General features: G+C 41.5%; 1 pseudogene; it reads left to right on the forward strand.

Moving 5' to 3' along the window:
- The first annotated feature begins 1100 nt into the window (after nt 1-1100).
- Nucleotides 1101-14309, forward strand: LOC121572608 (annotated as a pseudogene).
- Nucleotides 14310-14618: the final 309 nt, after the last annotated feature.

Here is a 14618-nt window from a genome sequence, read left to right on the forward strand (position 1 = left end):
ACAATGGGATTTTCTGGATTTTTTTCTCTCATTTTGTCTGTCATAGTTGACGTGTACCTATGATGAAAATTACAGGCCTCTCTCATCTTTTTAAGTGGGAGAACTTGCACAATTGGTGGCTGACTAAATACTTTTTTCCCCCACTGTACATTTCATGAATATCACAATGAATTGATCCAGAAGTTGAAGTCAACACTTTAATGGTTTCTGATGCAGCTGGAATAATTTAGTCACTTGTCAGTACACTTGTAAAAAAAGGTTATATAAAACATTTGATCAAACTCTATTATATACATACGCTACAAAGGTATGTGGACACCTGCTCGTCGAACATCTCATTCCAAAATCATGGGCATTAATATGGAGTTGGTCCCCCCTTAGAATTGTGTGCGGCTGCTCAGCCATGGAAACCAATTTCCATGGCTGAGCAGTTCTTGTGCTGACGTTGCTTCCATAGGCAGTTTGAAACTCGGTAGTGAGTGTTGCAACCGAGGACAGACAATTTTTACGTGCTTCAGCACTCTGCGGTCCCATTCTGTGAACTTGTGTGGCCTACCACTTCGCGGCTGAGCCGTTGTTGCTCCTAGACAATTCCACTTCACAATAACAGCACTTACAGTTGACCGAGGCAGCTCTAGCAGGGCAGAAATTTGACAAACTGACTTGTTGGAAAGGTGGCATCCTATGATGGTGCCACGTTGAAAGTCACTGAGCTCTTCAGTAAGGCCATTCTACTGCCAATGTTTGTCTATGGAGATTGCATGGCTGTGTGCTCGATTTTATACACCTGTCAGCAACGGGTGTGGCTGAAATAGCCAAATCCACTCATTTGAAGGGGTTTCACATACTTTTGTGTATATATAGTGAACATCTCTTAGTTTATTGGCAACAGATTAAAGGTCTGTGTTTACATTTTTTCATAACATTATCAATTGCTCTGATGCATGCAGGGTTTTCAACTGCCTGTATGTATCTATTTTCGTTTTTATATGTCATTGTATTGTAACTGTCAATGAGTTAGCTTGTCTAGACCTGAGATTTTAACTCGCAACATAAAAACAGTGGTTGATCGTGCAGTATAACATGGCTTTGGCTATAACATGAACTTTGCCATGCCTGATAAGAGTCTTAATCTTCCTAGGCCATAGATTAAACATGGCAGTCATAACTATTTGCTCTCGTCAGGGTTTTGCGTGAATTGTATTTCAATTCAGGAAGTAAACATCAATTCTGGGTTTTCTTCCACAGAGCTCCCCTTCCCCGGAGAGATAACAGTTCATTATGTTGGCAGTGACTCTGTTTCTCTGAGCTGGCGACCTTCTGACCCCGGCGTGGAGGTACGAGTTGACCTACTCCTGCTACACCCAGAGAGAGATCTGTTCCAGCCAAGGTTTCAACAGCGCTGATGTGGGGGGCCTGTTTCCAGGGACGGAGTACAGTGTCAGCATCACAACGGTCACTGAAGATGGGAATCGGAGTGCGGTGGTCAACATGTCTATGTATACAAGGAAGTGCTTTTAAAAGGTTCTTGGGAACTTCACCTTTGAATCCATTGAATATTAATCAAGACTGCATTCCCGTTTGCCAATCAGTTCTTAAATAAATATTGCGTTGCAGTATTTATACAGTAGAGTAGTTTTAGTTTTCACATGTAATCAGATGAAGGCGTTGTCTGCAGGCAATACTTGTGTACATAAAGATGCTATATAAATAAATGTTTTTTTTTTGCACTGATAGTGAAAATGTACTTTTAGATTCATGTATCAATGAATAAGGTTTTCATTGTTAAACAAAGAACACTCAACTGTATTCTTAAAAGGAGAATTATGTTTTTGACTTGTGTTTTCGTTATTAGTTGAATTGAGCCCTCAAACTTGATTTACTGTCCTTTTCAGTGCCTGTACCACCCAACAAGGTAAAGATTGACCAATCCAGCAGTCAATCATTGTCTCTAAATTGGGATAAACCGGTGTCGCTGGTGTCGTTGAGGCATATCGCATGACCTGTTCCTGTGGTGACAAGAGTCCAACACACTGACCTTCTCCAGTCTGAGTCCAGGTGTCAAGTACTCCTTCCACATTTCAACGGTGCTAAAGAACGGGACCCAAAGCAAGTCAGCTGTAATTGTTTTTTTTTTTTTTGTACAGTTTCAGTCTAGCAGGAGGACATTTACCAACGTTCTAATATGTCATCTATTAAATATGGATAGTGTTTCACAGTTTTAATAACAAAGGTTTTACTAAATTCACCTGTTCATATTTAATGATATTTCAAACCATTCTCTTTTCACCCACTTGGAGAGTTTGGGTTGGAGCAACACTACACAGAGAAGCTCACCCTGAGCACCGTGCTCCAGATAGATGAGAAGACAGTCACAGATGAACCTGCTCAGACTCTCTCAGCCCTGCCATGGACTTCCCTAAAGAGGTTAATGATGGTTAATGTGACTGCTAGGAGTGTAAAATGTACCTCATCAGGAGGCAAGGAAAGTTGTGATGCTTCATTTTGCAACATAGACCTAAATCTGAATAGTCTGGTTGAATACCTTGACTCTAATAATATTGTAAACCCCTTAGACATTGTGACTGCTCTCTTTCTGTTCTCTAATGGTTTCTCCAGCAAGAGATTACAAAATGTAAATGTGTCAGTTTTCTGTGCCGCTGCTTCTCCCCATTTGTGACACAGAACAGTACACGCTAATGCTCTGGGCAATGCGAGACATTGTCAAGAAGTTCAGACCTCATTCGTTGGCAGATTCCAGAGGATTTGTTGAAGACAGGATTGTTCTCTCTGACCTCCCCATGGTCTCTTTTGTCAGATTGGGTGGGTGCTCTCTGTCCAAATCGCAGATTCTAAACAAGCTTCTAAGTAATCCCCAACAATATCATGACATGTTCATCCAACACGATATAGAATGTGGTGATAGTCCAAGGAGAATATCCAATGGATTGTTTGAGATAAGCTGGTACCTCCCCTGTGGGAACAAGAACATTGACATCTTTGGTGAACTGGTCGCTATGACTAATCTGAGAGGGGACATCAGTTTGTTTGAGACGTAGTACTCCTTTCTTTGCCTGACTAGCCAACACACCAAGGCTCAGCTGTTTCTAGTGGGTAACACACAGAGCAAGAGCTTCAGAACTGATGCGTTGAAGAAAACCATCAAAGAACTTGAATACAAGCAACGTCATCCTGAAGACCAAACAGATGAATGATGCTGACTTTCTGAAGAACCCGCGAAACGCAGTTGGTGAGGTGATCAAGAGTTCAAAGTCCAAAATGCCATTGGAGCAGATGGCTGAAGTGGGGCACGAGCTTGGGATGTTGGTTGACGAGGACTACCAAGAATGTCAGAGTGACATCACACATAAAAAAATGTGTGACTCACCACAGTATAAGGAAAGACGGCTTCCCTTGCAAGGACAGATTTGGAAGGAGCTGGCACGTCTAGAGAAGGAGGAATGCAGACTCCAGAAAGCTGTGGACAAGAACATTAAGACGTACAAAGTAAACTCCAATCAGAGAAAATAACTTAGGGAACAGCAGAGGAGGTATGCCATGACCGAGGCAATGACCTGTTTCATAAATGAAAAATCAAGCACAGGGCTAGAGAGGTCCTACTTCTTGAAATGGATGTGAATGAACCTGGACAGTCTCTCGTAAAAACTTGTCTGGCCTCAGAGGGCAGTACAAAGAGAAGTGCCAGAACTTGCAGAGCTTGACAGACAGATTTATAACAGTTCTTTGGGAACCAAACATTTCCTACGTGAAATGGGTCAACTGTGCGAGTCTGCGGTCTTACTCAGAGAAACTGAAGAGTCACGGCAACAACTGCAGCACCTGCCCAGACTATAGTGCCTTCAGGAAGTATTCACACCCACCCCTTGACTTTTTCCAGATGTTGTGTCACTGGCCTACACACAATACCCCATAATGTCAAAGTGGAATTATGTTTTCAGAATATTTTTTTTTATTATTAAAAATGAAAAGTTGAAATGTCTTGTGTCAATAAGTATTCAACCCCTTTGTTACGGCAAGCTTAAATAGGTTCACAATTAAATATTGACTTAACAAGATACGATAAGTTGCATGGACTCACTCTGTGTGCAATAATAGTGTTTAACATGATTTTTGAATAACTACCTCATCTCTGTACCCCACACATACAATTATCTGTAAGGCCCCTCAGTTGAGCAGTGAATTTCAAACGCAGATTCAACCACAAAGACCAGGGAGGTTTTCCAATGCCTCGCAAATATGATCACCTATTGGTAGATGGGTAAAAATAAAAAAGTGTACATTGAATATCCCTTTGAGCATGGTGAAGTTATTAATTACATTTTGGATGGAGTATCATAACACCCAGTCACTACAAAGATAAAGGCGTCCTTCCTAACTCAGTTGCTGGAGAGGAAGGAAACCGCTCAGGGATTTCACCATGAGGCCAATGGTGACTTTAAAACAGTTACAGAGTTTAATTGCTGTGATAGGAGAAAACTGAGGCTGGATCAACATTGTAGTTACTCCACAACACTACCCCAAAGGACAGAGTGAAAAGAAGGAAGCCTGTACAGAATAAAAAAATATTCCAAAACATGCATCATGTTTGCAATAAGGCACTAAAGTAAAACTGCAAAAAATGTGGCAAAGAGATTAACTGTATGTCCTGATAACAAAGCGTTATGTTTGGGGCAAATCCAACAAGACATCACTGAGCACCACTTCATATTTTCAAGCATGGTGGTGGCTGCATCATGTTATGGCTATGCTTGTCATTGGCAAGGACTAGGGAGTTTTTTATGATAAAAATAAACAGAATGGAGCTAAGCACAGGCAAAATCCTAGAGGAAAACCTGGTTGTCTGCCTTCCAACAGACAAATTCACCTTTCAGCAGTACAATAACCTAAAACACAAGGCCAAATATACACTGGAGTTGCTTACCAAGACGAAATTGAATGTTCCTGAGTGGTCTAGTTACAGTTTTGACTGACTGTAAATCGGCTTGAAAATCTATGGCAAGACTTGAAAATGGCTTTCTAACAATGATAAACAGCCAACTTGACAGAGCATGAAGATTTTTTTAAAAGAATAATGTGCAAATATTGTACATTCAAGGTGTGCAAAGCTCTGATAGCCTTACCAAGAAAGACTTACAGCTGCCTAAATGTATTGACTCAGGGGTGTGAATACTTACGTAAATGAGATATTTCTGTATTTCATTTTCAATAAATTTGCAAAAATGTCTAAACATGTTTTCACTTTACCATTATGGGTTATTGTGTGTAGATGGGTGAGAGAGAAATCACTTTAATCCATTTTGAATTCAGGCTTTAACACAAGAAAATATGGAATAAGTCAAGGGGTATAAATACTTTCTGAAGGCACTATATGTGCTGAGTTGCTTCTGGATGGTTTTCCTCTGAAGCTGGTGGACAGACACGTGTCTAACATACCCCTGAGATGGGTGAGTGATGTTCTGCATCAGAATAATGTCTTGGTGCAACCGAAGAGCAAGATCCTGGTGGTAACTGTTCTAGGTGTTCAGAGCACGGGAAAGTTGACTCTATTGAACACAATGTTCGGAGTGCAGTTTGCGGTCAGTAGTGGCAGGTGTCAAAGACGACTTCAAAAAGGAGCTGAACTGCGACTTCGTAGTAATCATCGACACAGAAGGGCTGAAGTCGTCAGGGCTGGCACAGATGGATGACCGCTACAGTGCATTCAGAAAGTATTCAGGCCCCTTGACTTTTTCCACATTTTGTTACTTTACAGCCTTATTCTAAAATTGTTTTTCCTCATCAATCTACACACAATACCCCATAATGACAAAGAAAAAAACTTTTTTGTTTGGTGCTAATTTATAATTTAAAAAAGAAAAGATACCTTATTTACATAAGTATTCAGAACCGTTGCTTTGAGACTCGAAATTGAGCTCAGGTGCATCCTGTTTCCATTGACCAGCCTTGAGATGTTTCTACAACTTGATTGGAGTCCACCTGTGGTAAATTCAATTGATTGGACATGATTTGGAAAGACACACACCTGTCTATATAAGGTCCCACAGTTGACAGTGCATGAATGCCAAGCATCACGTCTTGAGGAAACCTGGCACCATCCCTATGGTGAAGTATGGTGGTGGCAGCATCATGCTCTGGGGATGATCTTCAGCGGCAGGGACTGGGAGACTAGTCAGGATCGAGTGAAAGATGAAAGGAGCAAAGTACAGAGAGATCCTTGATGAAAACCTGCTCCAGAGCGCTCAGGACCTCAGACTGGGGCGAAGGTTCACCTTCCATCAGGACAACGACCCTAAGCACACAGCCAAGACAACGCAGGAGTGACTTCGGGACAAGTCTCTGAATGTCCTTGAGAGCAGCCAGAGCCCGGACTTGACCCGATCAAACATCTCTGGAGAGACCTGAAAATAGCTGTGCAGCGACGCTCCCCATCCAACCTGACAGAGCTTGAGAGGATCTGTTTTTGCTTTGTCATTATGGGGTATTGTGTGTAGATTGAGGGAAAAAAACGATTTAACCCATTTTAGAATAAGGCTGTAACGTAACAAAATGTCAAGGGGTCTGAATACTTTCCGAATGCACTGTATGAGCATGACAATGAGCTAGCCACACTTGTTGTCGGGCTGAGTGATGTCACAATAATCAATATTGCCATGGAGAACTCGACCGAGATGGACATTCTTCAAATCGTAGTCCACGCTTTTCTCCGGATGAAAGAGGTAGAAAGAACCCCAAGTGTCAGTTAGTCCACCAGAATGCGGCAGATGTTTCGGCACACGACAAGAACCTGAGGGACCGGAAAATGCTGTTGGAGCAATTGAACGAGATGACCCAAGCAGCAGCCATAATGGAAAACAAGGACAAGTACAAGAGCTTCACTAATGTGATGCTACACGGGGCCCCGTGTAGCTCAGTTGTGTAGCTCAGTTGAAAGAGCATGGCGTTTGCAAAACCAGGGTTGTGGGTTCGTTTCCCACGGGGGGCCAGTATGAAAATGTATGCACTCACTGTTTTTTTTTTTTTTAACCCCTTTATTACTTTCCAACCCACCACCCTTTCCCTACTTGGAGTAAACTAGTGAACAACAATGCTTAGGCCTCTACTTCCAGCTTATACCTACTATCTACATTTTATGGACACAGTCAATTTTACAATAATTATATACAGTATATATTTTTTTCTTCTCCTGAGCTTCCTCTACTCTCAACCTCTCCGATCATTTTCATGATGTCCATCCGGTTTGCTTCTATATGCCATTTGTTTCTAACTGTGCTCTTTCACAAAAACTCCCAACCTACAACCTATATACTTATTATGGACACAGTATGCTTACATTATTAGTTATCTTGTTATTATTTGTTGTTAGTTGTTATTAGTCCCATCCTTCAATTCCATTCAACACCTCCCATCCATCTTTTAACACCATCCATATAGGATTTCTATTTGCCATATATATTTCAACTGTACTGTGATGTCTTACAAAAGTTCTGAACCTTTCTATTCTCATTGTTTCTACAGATTTTGAATTGAAAATAACATTTTTGCTAAAAGTATTATTATGTTATTGATCGATTCGTTGCTAGTGAACAACTTCGTTGCTCGGGCGGTGTGTTTGGGATCATTGTCATGCTGAAAGACCCAGCCACGTTTCATCTTCATTGCCCTTGCTGATGGAAGGAGGTTTTCACTCAAAATCTCACGATACATGGCCCCATTCATTCTTTCCTTTACACAGATCAGTCGTCCTGGTCCCTTTGCAGAAGAACAGCCCCAAAGCATGATGTTTCCACCCCAATGCTTCACAGTAGGTATGGTGTTCTTTGGATGCAACTCCGCATTCTTTGTCCTCCAAACACGACGAGTTGAGTTTTTACCAAACAGTTATATTTTGGTTTCATCTGACAATATGACATTCTCCCAATCCTCTTCTGGATCATCCAAATGCACTCTAGCAAACTTCAGATGGGCCTGGACATGTACTGGCTTAAGCAGGGGGACACGTCTGGCACTGCAGGATTTGAGTCCCTGGCGGCGTAGTGTGTTACTGATGGTAGGCTTTGTTACATTGGTCCCAGCTCTCTGCAGGTCATTCACTAGGTCCCCCCGTGTGGTTCTAGGAATTTTTGCTCACCGTTCTTGTGATCATTTTGACCCCACGGGGTGAGATCTTGCATGGAGCCCCAGATCGAGGGAGATTATCAGTGGTCTTGTATGTCTTTCATTTCCTAATAATTGCTCCCACAGTTGATTTCTTCAAACCAAGCTGCTTACCTATTGCAGATTCAGTCTTCCCAGCCTGGTGCAGGTCTACAATTTTGTTTCTGGTGTCCTTTGACAGCTCTTTGGTCTTGGCCATAGTGGAGTTTGGAGTGTGACTGTTTGAGGTTGTGGACAGGTGTCTTTTATACTGATAACAAGTTCAAACAGGTGCCATTAATACAGGTAACGAGTGGAGGACAGAGGAGCCTCTTAAAGAAGAAGTTACAGGTCTGTGAGAGCCAGAAATCTTGCTTGTTTGTAGGTGACCAAATACTTATTTTTCACCATAATTTGCAAATAAATTCATTAAAAATCCTACAATGTGAATTTCTGGATTTCTTTTTCTCAATTTGTCTGTCATAGTTGACGTGTACCTATGATGAAAATTACAGGCCTCTCTCATATTTTTAAGTGGGAGAACTTGCACAATTGGTGGCTGACTAAATACTTTTTTCCCCACTGTACCTGGGTGGGGGTACCCCACCGGAATCCCCACCGGCTAGCTACAAGGTTGTCAAGGTTCTCATTAGCAGCTTTGAGAATTTCCTTGTATATAATGCTCTCCCATCAGGGGGCTCTGGCTTTGTATGACCAACCCTGCCAGGCAGGCTCAGAATCCTGAGGGGGCGGTGCTGCTCAAGTAGGTCTCTGACCGCATTTATTTCTCTGTTTAGGCTGCATACTCACAGCAGGTCCATAAAACAGATGGGAATTTCTCTTTGGTGTATGGGTCACTCAGGTGGGTGTCCAGGATATAGGGTTGGGGATCTTTCCATCATGATAGGACAATAAAAAGTTAGATTAGATGTATAATGTATAAAAAAATGTATATCCCTCATCTACACAAAATTGAAAGCTCTCTCTCACTACCCCTGCTCATAGACACCAGTCGGCTCTGGGATATGCAACCATTTCCCCTCTCACTCACTTAACGCCGCACCCTTCCAAACACAAAAATGCACACCACATGGTTGACTGTGGAGGAAACAGGCCGAGCGCGCAAACGCACCCGCATCCCTCACCTGCCGCAAAGGGGAAAGGACGCCAGGGAGAACACAGGACCAACCACAACAACCGCCCGCCAAAACAACAATTGCCTGCCAAAAAAGCCATGTTCTAATTAGTTGTATTTGAAGATGTATTATTCTGCTTGTTATCTTTTCTTGTTATATCGTTTTATCCTTTTTTTTAAAATACTATACTTACTATAAATGTTCTTTAATATTACAATCCCTATCATTGCTAGTATTTGGTGTTCCATTATTCGACTCCTCTATTACAACTTTTAGAATAGCCATGGAGTAGTATGATAAATGTATGCACTCACTAACTGTTAGTCGCTCTGGATAAGAGCGTCTGCTAAATGACTAAAATGTAAATGAGTACAACCCAGAAACTGGTACTTGGACTTTGGCATGGAAACCCACCAATGGCACCACCAGTCAATGCTGGGTACAGCAGGTCAGTCTACAAGTAACAAAAACAAAAACATGATCAAGGTCTTCCAGAACTATGAAGCCTCTGGGAACAACAACATGGACTTACTGGAGTGGATCAAAAGCCTCTGGAATTCTGTGAAGTACGGAAATGTCATCTCCAGCTTCAGAGACAGCCTGGTGGCTGATGCCTACATCAAGTTGTGTGTCAACTGTAGAAAGAGTCTAAATCTGTTTCTTGACCTTGACAGAGAATTTGAAAAGGTGTGGGAGGAAACCGTGCAAGAGCTGTAACTTTGTAGGATTGAGGCCACAGGACGTAATGTTTTCAACCAGCTTCAGTCCAACATGGTGCAGATGGGAGGTTCAGTGAATGAAAAGCTGAACAAAGTGAGACTTGAAGATTATGCAACAGAACCCCTTCAAAATCTTTCCAGCAGGGTTCTTCAAGAAATTGATTAATGTTTTTTACGTGGATGAGCACACAAGGAAAACCCAAGCCATGGCAGACAAACTTATAGCTAAATGCAAAGCGTTTGTGCTCGAAGGTTGAAAAGAAAAGACTACCATGACATGACACATACATTCAAGAGATTCTGCACCTGATTGAAGAGAAGTTGGATGCCAACTAGGACCTGGACACAAGCCTCACATTTGAACAACATCAAATTGCACATTTGTGGGTTTGCAGCCAGGATCTTCCAGAAACTGAATGAACAGTTCATACATGACAACAATCCTCGTTGGTGCCTTGATCAGTTCAAAGGTATTTACTTGGCAGACTTCAAATACTTGTTCAATGGACATGATCAGTGTCAAAAGAAAGCTGCGGAGTTCACCAACCTGTCTCAGACCTACAGTAATCACCAACTCTCTGGGTCCAGAAATTGTTCAATTCTCCTCTCTGGGATTTTTCCAGTAAACTATAAGCAGAATAGGCACTCTATTAAAAAAAAGCCATGGAATGGTAGCTGGTATGATATGTCTTGCACTTGGCCTTTGCTACTGGCCAAACAACATTGTGAGTGTTATGTGCATTGCTTAAAAGCAATTTACAGAAGACTTATTCCATGAACTGAGCGTGACTCAGTCTACCTAGGGTACTAGGGTCTGATGCTAAATACATTTTTCAATGCTTAATAATTTCAATTATGTAAGTAAACAAAGTTTAAAAGTTACTTCATTTTATTCATGCCTTATACGTTTTGAGAATCCAAATGGTCATATTTAGAAAATAAATGTTTTCTTGACACATTTGTTTTTACTTAGTTTTGGTGAGTAGGGTTAACATTTCATTTTAATGTAATTTTGTTACGTTGGATCAAACCACGCATTGTTATTACCCTATGACTGATTCTGATTTGATTCAGTCAAGTGTTGAAAAGTGTAATTTTTCAAAAGGGCAATGTTCTCTTAGATTGTAATGTACATAAACACTTCCATTTTTCAAACAGTTAGAAATTAAAATAAACGTATTCAAGTTTGCTTGTCTGTTCGCTTCTCTGTAAGAAAGCCGCACTTATTAATATTAGCTGAATATTTACTAGTCTTATTACCTCAAAGCAGTATAAAAACAAGTTCTCACAAGTTTCTTGATGTAACATATTGGCAAGGTAGTGGTATTCCACTGATGTATTCCAATAATCACATCGTTTTTAATGAAAAAGCTGTGTTCTAAATGGAGTTGAACGGGTGCAGTAGGTCAATGAAGAAGCATAGTCGACCGTCTGGCTATGAATGTCTTTAATGTTCCCCACATCAGAATCCCAGCATACAGTGTATCATAACTTCTAAAGTAAACAAATATCATCACCTTATTTATATAGTTTTACTTTACTTTTTTAATTATAATATGTTTTTAAAATCCATTATTAACATGTTTTCTTCATCTCATGGCTTGGGTTTCTGAATTCAACAAAGAAAGTAAAAACAAGACAACAGGTGCAAATTTGACTATGCAGGCCTAACTGACACCCAGCTCAGAATGTTTCCCAGGGTTATTGGTCATGTGCTTCAGTATAACTGGACTCTCGGGTACCTAGACCATACCATAGACAACCATTTCTCTGTTTTGAAGGTCAACCATGACATGTAGTCACGAGCAAGGCAGGAAATTCAACTACATGAAACATTGTTATGTTCTACCTTTTAGTTCAGAACAGGTGTTTAACAGAGCATCACTCTGGCAAATCTATAAAATTGCGACAACTGCTTTATAACTGATGTGGCTTTTATCATTGAACACTGTTAACAAAATTGGTTGTGCACCAAAAATTATGACTTTCTTCTTGTGCAGGGAATGATACATTAAAATCCAATATGGATTTATTTGGTCGGGTCAATTGTTTCAAAGTCATATTAAACTAACACTATAGATATCAGCTCCCTCTGCATTAGTCCTAACTAAGGCTACAACAAAATGGAGTCCACACCTACACATTCACACCAAATGAGCTATCCTAACACATGCTCTCACATATACACACACACTACCTATGTACATGCCTTGTCATGCAGTTTTCCACCTGGAAGGCAAGCTTAGGTGTACCAATAGCTTATGATGAGGTCACTGTAGTAGAGATTGCACAACCTACATGAACAGGACGCATTTTGTACGTAACACAGTGTATTCAGGGGGTGTATCCACCCGTATGTGATTTCCGATGAGGATAAGATGTAGCCTGCTCCCAGATCTGTTTGTGCTGTCTTGTGAACTCCTAGTCGCGACAATGACCGTAGGAGTTGGCAAGACGGCACAAACAGATCTGGGAACAGGCTAGATCATAGGCATCTTAGGTTACAAAAAGCCATCGTTTCTCTGTCTCCCTGTGGTTCTGCGGCTACACAACAGTACGAAAGTCAACAGGGAGTGAATATACAAATTGAAAAAGCCACAAGGATGTTTTTAAAGGTTTGTACACAGGGGTAGAGATGACTTTTTTGCTTCTTGACTATGTTTGTAGTTGCCACATGGGTGGTGGAAGTGAAAGATTCCACCTTTAAGGTGTGCTGCATCATCCAGATAGGCTGGCGTGGTACACAGCTAATACAGGCCTGCAGATATGCATGTCCCATTTGAATGTGGGAGAGACCCTATAACCAACAGCATAGAATGAGAATGGGTCAGTATCCCTGCTACGGTGTTTGCTTAGTGCTTACACAGGTTGAGTAGTCAAGATGCTACAAAGACAACTCTTTATGCCTTTGTTCTGAATGTCCATTGTCTATCCACTTCTGAACAACTTTGTTAGTTACATGCACTGAAATAACTAATAGAACTAGAAACCCACTTTCCTGAATCTTTCGAAAGAGTTCACGAGCGAATACATTAAAATGGCGTACAGTTAACATACAATACTAGCTGGAGGGCCCTTTTCAACTTGCACCTGTTGTCTCTGTTGTTGTCACAAAGTCATGTCATTCATTCACTCGAAAAAACAAACAAGAAACGTAATATTTACAAATATTTTTGTCTGTTTGTTCTTACACTTAAAAATGTACAGTTTTGCTCCTCTCTGTCGCAAAACGCTGTATTCCTCCACATTCAGAATGTTCAGAGGAAAGGTAGGTTGTTATGGCGGTTGTGTCACCATGGCGCCCTCTAGTGTGTAAGCATATAAAATAGACAAGGAAAATAACAGAAAAAAGGAAATAGCATCTGTCGCTCTATTGGTTGAAGTTTTGTTGTGTTGTATTTGTAAATGTACTAGTTTCCTCTGCGATCTTCCATTGCCCTCTTATTCACAGGATAAAAAAGTTCACTAGGATCTAATGGCACAAAGACTTGATAGGACAGATAGATGTATCCGATCGTTTCCACAGCTGAAATAAGATGTCGGTGCCCTAGTCTGTCCACTGTCCCAGTCACATCTCACACCCTTTCCCCTTTGTTTAAGGCTGTGATGATGACTTGGAGGCTTTGGGGCTCTCTCCCAGGTTACATCTTCGAGTCCAATAGCACATCTTATATTAAGTCCATGTCTGTAGCAGAGAGAAAAGTTCCAGGATGTAAGTCCAATGACTCCCTCCGATTCCACATACACAACCCCAGTCTAGTCCTTGTTACGGTATATTGTGCAGCGGATCACCTCCCCTATTTCCCCACCACACACTGCCTCGCTCAGTAGGACAACACAGAGTATCTGACTATACCAATGTGTGTTCTCTCACACACCCCCACCTTCAAGCAGTAATAAAATAGTAACCAAAGAAATGTCTAAAGCTAAACACAAGCAGAGACAACACTGTCGCTAACGGTTTCCTATCGAGGATTCTACAGTGCACTGTGAGTTCACACACAGCTCTACAGTTCAGTTGGATTAATCACATTCACCCATCAGCCCCCTCTGCTGGCCATGTCATAGCATTACGGACGGGGGTGTTATCAATAGGCTTTCCCTTGACTTTTACGCGCCCCTCCCTGTTCAAAAAAAGGAAAGAAGAGAAAAAACAGCAGATCACTTTGCTGTCCATTGGTCTAAGGACCTCTTACTCCCCGTCCTCTTCCCAGCTCTGTTATCCTAGACCCTGGCCTGCCTGATAGACCCCAGTCTTTCCTCCGTGTGCTTAGAGTTCAATGTACAGCAGTGGAGCTAAGGGGATGTGAGAACAACAGAGTCAGCAGGGTGAGGGGTCAGGGGTGAAGGGTCAGGAGATGCAGGGCTCAATGACAGTACACAGTGAAGTTACGAGTTGAAAAGTCTGCGACTTCTACTCTCAACTTTCCACAAATATAGTTAGTGATATTGCATGTACAGCAGTCTTGAATCAAAAGGGTGTTTACTGGTGGAGGAAAGGAGAAAGGGATGGGGAAAATAGAATGAGAGGAAGAATGGAGGAGTGTGTGTGTAAGCAGTTGGAGGAATGTTATTTTGGGAGTGGGGTTTCGTATCATTGGGGATGAGC

Source organism: Coregonus clupeaformis, chromosome 16, assembly GCF_020615455.1.
Source record: "Coregonus clupeaformis isolate EN_2021a chromosome 16, ASM2061545v1, whole genome shotgun sequence".
NCBI lineage: Eukaryota > Metazoa > Chordata > Actinopteri > Salmoniformes > Salmonidae > Coregonus > Coregonus clupeaformis.